Here is a 9360-nt window from a genome sequence, read left to right as displayed (position 1 = left end):
GCCAAAAGGAACCCCTCTATATAGGAAGGCCACAGGACTGATCCCAGTTCACTTCCTTCTGCTGTTCTGAGTGGTCAACACAGTATACGCCTGTATCCTCAGACCGCTGGCCAATGAGCATGTGCACACTTGATCACACATCTTCATCCTCCTATTTAATGCCAATTAAATTATTATATACAGTTATTTGGCAATTGGAAACAGCCATTTGTGATATGCTAGATATTTTGTTTTATTTGACAACTTACCAAATGTTGTTTTGGTTCTTGAGGTACTGCTGAATGGCACATCATATCAGCTTTGATAATTGGACTGCTGTGGCCAGAGGCCAGTCTTGGTGGGCAGAGCCAGGAGAAGAAGCGGTGATGGCGTTGTGGGATTGGATCACCATTGCCTCCATACTAAGGTGGGCGTGGGAAGGGGGAGACAGAGTAGAGCACCCGAGCCATGTCACTTTTTATGACAAATACTGGAATTTGGAGCGCTAAAGCAGCTTTACCACCAGGATCCAGTGGCCAAAATACAGTGACATTTGCCATGTTTTGGCTATGTTTCATATCCTTCAGCTCTAGGATTTTACATTTTTGATAAGGCAATTCGAGAGATGAAGAGAGATGAGAGAGCATTTAAACAACATGGACAGGCAATAGCTTCTAGACTGCAGGCATGTGAATGAGAGGTGGTGCAGAATTAAGGAAATTCTTCACACGCAGTGTGAATTCATTCCAAAATGAAGGAAAATGGCTTTTAATTGGCAGTCTTCACAGTGGATACATATACCAGTTTGGAACATTCTCTCTAGATGAGTTTAAATGGGACCCTCATCCTTTCTTATGCTCTTGTGAATTTATTTGCATTTAATTATGGAATTTGCACAATGTCCATGTGTCTGTATGTGTGTGTGAGGCGTGTGACTGCGCTTTGTATGGATGTAAGCAGTGTGTGTATGTACATTTATGCATGCATGCATGCATCCTGTGTATGCAGGTATTTATATATGTGAGTGTGTGTGTGTAGAGTCACAGAGGGACAAAGTTTTCAAAATAGCAAAAACAAAGTAATAATTCATTTGAAGGTACTTTAAATGAATTATTTACCTATGTACTTATGTTATAATGTGCACAGTAAAAGTATCAGACACATGAGGTACCAATTGAGGCAGGAATTAATAAACATTGGACATATATCTCCTACATTTGCCCCTACAGTGTCCAGTGGCACAGTGTTATCTAATCATCCACTGAGCTGCAGCTCTAGGATGTCAACCATCAGTCTGTGTAGAAAAAATAAAACAATGATGCCTGTGAAATCCCAGTTAGGGACCTCCCAAACTTCGTCCGATTTGCTTCGGTCATAATCTATAATAAAGTTCACCTGTGGAGCTGATTTTTTTCTCAACAGCAAAGCCTTAAATTCTTTCCACCACTCCGCCTCCCATTTAAAATGTTGGCCTTTGTTTGCTGTGAATAACATCATCTGTGCTCCTGCAAAGTGGCTCACAGTCCTGGGGCATGGATATACTGACTGCACACCCCCAATGGGGCCATCTGCAGAACGGGAGCAGGGTTTTTATATTGCTGTCCTGTGCATGACCTGCCCCACCCTTTGCCTACCCATGTCTGGGTATCACTTTTCTATTGGGGAGCGCAGGATCAGCGGGAGTGACAGACCCTGTAATTACATGAATGTAATAATGCTGGGTGGGGGGTGGACATATGGAGTCCCCCGCTACACAGAGCTGTCTCTCCGTGGATGTGGTACATCTGAGTGATGGGAAACCATGCATCCTGGATTCAGCTGAGGAGGCTTGCCGCTCCGCTGAGCATCCCAGTAATCTGTGAGCCATGGTTTGGAGCCCAACGGCTCTCTCTCTGCTCACGCACAATCACTGAACAGCCCGTTCATCTGTAGTGACAGCTGAGAGAATAATTAGACTATTCAGCTCTGATACTACTGTATGGCTCACAGCAGGGAGTGACTGTATGCGCACACAGCAGACCACTGTTTCCATCAACCTCTTTTTCCCTTCTACAATCAGGGGACATCATTTAATTCTACTAAAGTAGGGCTTCCACCTTCCATGTCTTTCAAGTGTTCAACACATCATAAATTTCATTACAGCACTCACTGACAGCCACTTAGCTCAGCACTTAATAACCTGATGGCTACACTGGCTTCCTGCCTTATTTTTAGCCAGCTGTGACACATACTATACCATACCACTCTGTCTCATGGCTTTGGGGGACTGTTTACACTCTATAACATCACAGTCAAGAGCATGCTCTGCCGTAAATTACAGCCCAAACGAGAAAATTGAACTTTCCGATGTTTGAAGGGAACACAGGTCCAATCTCACTTTTGTCTCAGTCAAACCAGTCAAGAGCCGTCCAGATTAAATCCATTGGTATGAGAGCACCCAGCCTTAAATCCAGAAATACCTTGAGATAAAACATTTCTCAGTAATATGGTAGCATACTGAAAACTCAAGGCAACGCATAAAGACCCCAACATCATTTTGTGTTTCTGAGATAACAGGGAAATCATGGAATGTGTCCTTTGTCCCCACACCACACCAAAGGTGACATTCAGTGCAGTAAATCTGCACTGGATTTGCAGTAAATCTTTACAGTACCCCAAGGCCTCAGCAGCGTGACCCAGACCAGACTCCTCCCCAGAGTGCATCTCCCTTCTTCTAGCGCTCACAAAGGCTGCTGGGACAATTGGGCATGCACTGTTCACTATGGCAGCAAAACAAAACAACAACAACCAAAATGGAAAAATGGAAAGGAATGGTGATGAATCCACAGCGTTCTGAACTTGATAGATATGAGGTGCCTCCTCCACCCCAGCGACCAGCAGACGCTCCCGTCAGCACGGCAAGCCCTGCATCCCTGGCCCACCCAGCAGGGCCGGCATATGGCTGCTCACGGGGGCAGGAAGCCAGAGTCCCACTAATCTCCTGAACACAAGCCCCAGACTGAGGGGTAAATCCCATTAGAGTGGGCTCTCCAGAGAGACTGAACAGGGCACAACATGCTCTTCCCCACGCTTCCTGTGTGGCCCATTGTTATGCAAATGAACTTTTGCGTGGCCCCCACAGTTAAAATCTTCAGGTTTGGGCCTGGGCAGGGACATGGAAGACGGGTCACAGCTGGTACGGTGGTGGCTTGCTGCAGCTGGCATATGCCACCCCCCCTCCATTTATGGCTCAACAGAAATGAGAGATCAGTGGGGTGCTGAATTTGTTAGGATTTCCACACAGACCACAGGTTGTTGTGGCCACAGTGGATTGTGTACGACCCTCTCATTGTCATATGCTGTGCTGGTTCACATTTTCCTTGCTCTCTCTGGCCTCTCATACCTATCTGCCTCAAAATATTCATCTGTACAAGTGGACCATGTGCAAACATGGACGGATTATCATGATCACGGGCCCTGGACACAAACTCGCCACAGGCCCTACCTACACACGCAAATAGTACACGCGCACTGCCCTCCCCAAGCATACAGAGTTTGGTCGCACGATAGCACAACCACAACCACAACCACACAGCATGTATTACTTTGAAATTATATTCATTGTTTTGACATGTTAAATTACTGCCACTTTAGGTCTGTTTCCTTCTATACATGCAATGTACAGCACAGTATATACATCTTTAGGAGTCAAACACACACCTTAATTTAAATAAAACTGCAGTGAAAAATATCCTACCTAAACCACCAGCTTTCTTCTGGCCTTGCAGCGCTGTAGCACTGGCACTGCTGCTAACAGTAACACCATCACCTTCCACCTGTTTTTTGGTGAAAAATGTTGAAATAGAGGGTATTTGTTGTACCAAAGCGGCATCTTTAGCTTCTTTTTCTTTTTTGAGTTTACGCTTTGCCGACCCACTAAGCGCAAATTTCTCCATGTTGACCACAAAATTGACATTTGACCTATAGCCTAGGTCATTACAACATTATGTGATTTAATCAGCTAATTTACAAAACATTCAAACAATTTCATAATCATACTACATTTTCAAAATCACATTTACTCCAATATTTTGCAAGCAAGCGAGTTTCAAACCTGGGTTTTCACTGCTAACCCCTCATGGCCAGCGTCGTTGCCAGTTGAGATAAAGGCAAATTGCCCCTAGCCTGTCGGCAACAACACTAGTTAACCAGGTCTCAGGGAGTGACGTAACCGCAGCAACCGCAAGGCTTTTACGCAGGGCTCACACAAGCTTCTCACTTCAGCTCTGCCAAATTTACGCATTAAAAAAGATAATAATAAATCTTTTTTTTTTTTTTTTTTTTTTTTTTTTTAAAGACTCACCACCACCCCCCCTCTTCGGAGGACAACTTTATTTTTAAATAAAGGCAATACATTCATAATAATATGGATAATAATATGGATATCCATAAAAGGGGGGGATTGTGTATAGCACAACATACAGAATGTGAAATAAAGAAAACGCAAGAAAAAACAAAGTGACGAGTAAGACGGGACGAGTAGGACGGGACAATAGCAAAGGACTGGGAAGACAGGACTAGACAAGACAGTTGACAAACATTGAAGAGGCAAGTTATTAAAGATTGAATAAAGTAAGCTATGATTCACATTGGGTGGTCACAGTTTAGGGATGCTGAAGGAGGTTGTCACATATATTCTGCAAGAGTGTAAGAGACGTGTGTCTATGTGTATGTGTAATTGTGGTAACTGATAGGCAAAATAAGTAAATAAATTAAAGAAAGAAAGGGGGGGGGATGAACCGAGAGTAGGAATGTTAGGGGTCAGGGGGTGAGCTGGGGTGGGGGGTGGGGGGAGGGGGGCACCAGAAAAAGGGGAGCAGGGGGGTATGTGTCTGGTAATATACACGGCTTGTAGTTATATTTGGATTGAATTTAGAAAAGTTAGAAATGGGTACCAAATGTCTTCAAAGGCTGATATTTGGTTCTTTTTGTGAGCATTACTTTTTTCCATTGAAATGTATTCTGAAATTAGATTAGTCCAGTGAGTGATGTGACAGGATTTCCTTGATTTCCAGTTTTGGAGGACTACTTTCTTAGCGACAGTTAGAGAAATGAGCAATGGATTCCTGAGTTTTGATGGGATGTGAACTTTGGAGATATCACCAAGGAGACAGAGTGTTGAGGATGGTGGGATTCTGTAGCTCTGGATGAGTGTCTCAGTAACCGTGATCCAGAAAGACTGGACTGGTATAATAATAAATCTAATCTAATCTAATAATAAATCTTAAGGCCAAGGGCCCCCATTGACTCCAGGGCCCTGGGCACGTGCCCACTTTGCCCATGTGGTAATCCATCTATGTGTGCAAAATGTCAGATGTGTGAATTACCCTGGAGAAGTTTACTTTTACTTTCAGTTGCTTAGCAGATGCTCTTATCCAGAGCAACTTAGACTGGTTACAATTTTTACATTATCCATTTATACAGCTGGGTATTTACTGAGACAACTTTCCTCAGGGGTACAACAGCAGTGCCCCAGGGGCGAATTGATCCAGCAACCTTTTGGTTATGAGCTCTGCTCCTTGCCAGCACACAACACTGCAGACAGACTGCAGTGCTTCACAGGCTGGAGAATGGAAGTTAAGGTTAGCACCAGAGGAAAGCCAGAGTAAGGCACAACTCATTTAAATGTGTACACTTTGACCAAGACAGACTTTGCACAGGGCACCATAACATCATGCTAAGTTTGAGTGACAGATGAGGGACAGCGAGCCTAAAGCAAGGTTTTTCCCACATGGGGATTGACACATCTTCATGGCACTTATCAGGCAAATGACAAGAAGCCTTTGGAGGCCTCTATGCCACCACAAACTTCCCCTCCCCCCTGCTATCTGTCAGGACTTTCACTCTCATTCCTCTACACATAAACTTGGCCCACACCCCACTATCACTGACAAACTCCACTTTCATCTGCACCTACACAAACCTCCTCCACACCCTGATACCCTTTCCCCACTCTGAGCAAACGTAGCTGCTCACACAGCCAGTAACATAGTCTGGCAAGAGTTACAAAGCGAGAGCACAGATTGACAGTGGACAGATGCATGATCTCCATACCTGTTAAAATGGCCTTCATGAGTTGGATGAGCCATCCAAATCACACGCAGTACATGTGAGAAGACCCATCATAACCCTGCTGGAGTCTGCTAGTGTCCTGTCTCCAGGCAGGCCGTGCTGCTATCAGAGTTCTTCTATGGGCCCCCTAAAGAAACAATCCACTCAAATCATCCTGTGCTTTGCAGTGCTGTTTATTTTTTCATATACACTGAACACTCTTCTCCTGTTGGTCTTGCTGCCCCATGCCACACATCTGGACCAATCAAAGACCTGTGTGGGTTATGCCTAAATGTAAAAGCAAAAAAAAAAAAAATAGGATTGATTCAAACATCTGGTGACCATTGTCCATATTCCAATCCCATGCAATATCAGTGAAATCCCAGCTGTCAGCCCTCATTACTAAAGACATACAAAATAAGAAGCTGCAGAACATAATAAATGTCCATCTCCTCTGAACACCCATAACAGGAAAGGGCGATTAGTGTTCACCACATCCCTGTGTCTCCAGCCATGTCCCAGCAACAGCAAGACCTCAGACCAAACCCGGGCCTATATTTGAGTTTCTGTGATAAACACACACACAGCTTCAAGTGCTGAAAACATATGGCTTTAATAGTCTGCATCTGCGCCATGGATAAATCCTGAGACAGGAGCAGTCCAGATGTGAGCAGATATTTGTCAGCAGGTCGATTGCCGTTCCTACCATATGCTGTTCCGCTGTGATGTTACAGCAGCAGGCCTGAGGTCTGCTTTCCATTGTCTGTGCTGAAAGGCCAACACACAGTGCACTCACAGCAGATGATGAGGTGTGCACTAATATGGTCAGAACTAAGAAGAACAAGAGAGGGAGTCATGGGATTAAGAAGGTCAGATTTAGTCCTCTCACAGTATTAGAGGCAGGCTTAGACTTATGGTGGTATTAGGGGCAGAATTATTATTATTATTATCCTAATATTAGAGGCAGACTTAGTCCTCTTGCAGTATTAGTACTAGAGACTAGAGTGTTAGACATCTCAGCATGAGTTTTGGAATATGGGTAAAACAGTGGGGAAAAGTTTGTATTTTGTCCAGGCGCAAAAAATGAAAGTGAAGAACATCATAACATGGTGGAAAGATACAACATCCAAGATTATGGACCACATGAAACTCAGAGGAAAGCTAAAGGTGGGGAAATGCAGGGGTATGGCATATAGGGTGTGTTTGGGAGAGTGTTTCCTGCAAAAGACTATGCAGTTCTCAAAACGGTGAGAAGAACAGAAAAAAAGAGGAAGACTCTGTCTTGCAGTCACAGTCACCTGCCAGCCCATTAGTGCACTGCAATTCAATCCCTCTGAAAGAAACACCATGGCATTGTTTTCAGAAGCCCATAACTTCAGAGAAGAAGTACTGGGGAAAAAGAAAGAGCCTTGCACCACCCCTGAAAGAATGTTTGTAATGTGCGTTGTATGTTTTTCATTATTAAATGTTTGTGTAAATATGTTAATGGAATCCCTTGTCTGATTCAGCCACTCTAGATGCAATACCAGAACTGCAGGTCATCAGCGGCACTGCAAAGAAGAGGTGTGAATCTTCACTGGTCTCATGATTTGATTCTATTACAATTCAAAGGGTAGCGATACGATTACAAAATGATTCTCGATGCATCATGATGCATCTTGTCCTCCATGTTTTTTTAATTAATACAAGAATACAAGCCCTCAGATGTGTTTTTACTTTTCAACTTTTTAACAGCTGTTTTCAGAAATCATATCAAGTCATATAACATAAAAATCTTTTTCCAAGATTACCACAAGGTATATGTAAACAGTAACACAAAATATTTTTGTTTTTAGTGCATTGTAAATATATAGTAAAAAATAATGGTTTTACATAGAAAATAAAATTCTTTTACAGCTCTAGCAGCTACATACTTGGGGTTTGCTAAGTTTAGCTCCGGGTGGAAGCGGGTGATTCCTCATATTTGTTGTATTGCCGAAGTATTTAATCTTAGCTCAGCAGGTCTTACACACAGCATGTTTTGTCAAGCTCGTTTTTGCCTATATTGTCATCAAAACTGAAATGTGCCCAAATATCTGCTTTTAAGATATTGGTTGTGTTTTTAATCTCTGGCTGCTGGATATGTTCCTCTCCCTCCGCCATGTTTCTAATCACACCAGGCACAAGTGATAAACGTAGTATCCGGGAAGAGGGGAGGGAGGGGATGTATTTTTTAGTTACTTAGCCTACTTTATTTACAATTAAAACAGTACGCTGGCATGTATGTTATTTAACCCTTTCGCGCGTAACTTATTTTTTATGCTGTGTAGCGCATGTGTTACGTTACATGGTTTGTTATGTTTTCATTAGCGTTATTAAGCTTCTTACAGTTTTCAGTTAGCATATTCTTTTTAACATTAAATCGATGTTTCCTCAAAGCTAAAATTAGCTAGAATTTCTCCAATCTAGTGTTCTAATTGCACCAGTTTTAGCATACGCACTACATAGGTAATCACACCGGTGGGACTGTACGTGCGAAAGGGTTAATTACAATTTTTAAAGATCGATTATTTTCTTTTTCTGCATCAATGCAGAATCTTTCAATTTCACATTGTAATGCATCATAAAAACAATTATTTTCCCCAGCTCTACTGCAAAGAGCTTGTTATTGTCTGAATGGAATTGTCTGTCTGGTCAGCTATTGGTTAACAAGCCACACCTACCTTAATCAGCAGCATTTAACACAGGTGTGTGTCCTCTGCTTGGAGTTAGGTTTTTGAAGTTTTCTATGCTTTTAGCAAGCCTGGGTTCTTGTGTTTTCTTTGTGCCATTTTTTATTTATTATTTTCAAGGTATTCTTGCAGCTTTATGTGTGGTGCATAGGCCAGTGCTGTTATGACACTTCTGTAGGAAATGACTCAAAGGGGAAGGGAATGTGGGCTCACAATGACCTGGTCACTGGGACACCCTGAAATGTTATGCACAACCAAACAACAATTTAGGCCTCATGTTTCAATTGCCCAATAAGCATTCCATTGTGCTTCCAAGTGTGTTTTGGGCCAAATGACATTTTGCCACCCCGCCCAGGAAGAGGGAAACTGCTGTCCACCCTGATTGGGAACATGGAGCAATGGGGTTGTGAGGACCAGCCACTTTAGCCAGAGATTTAGCTGGGGCATGTGTAACATGCCTGTCCATCCTATCTTATCTGTGAGTTCTATGTGGCTCAGTGCTGCAGATGGATGTTGGCCATTTGTGAATGCTGTCACTGTCCCTTAGAAATGTGAACACTCTGTCTCTTGTAGAAACAGA

This window comes from Megalops cyprinoides, chromosome 18 (genome assembly GCF_013368585.1).
Source record: "Megalops cyprinoides isolate fMegCyp1 chromosome 18, fMegCyp1.pri, whole genome shotgun sequence".
Lineage (NCBI taxonomy): Eukaryota > Metazoa > Chordata > Actinopteri > Elopiformes > Megalopidae > Megalops > Megalops cyprinoides.
Note: the sequence above shows the minus strand (reverse complement) of the source record.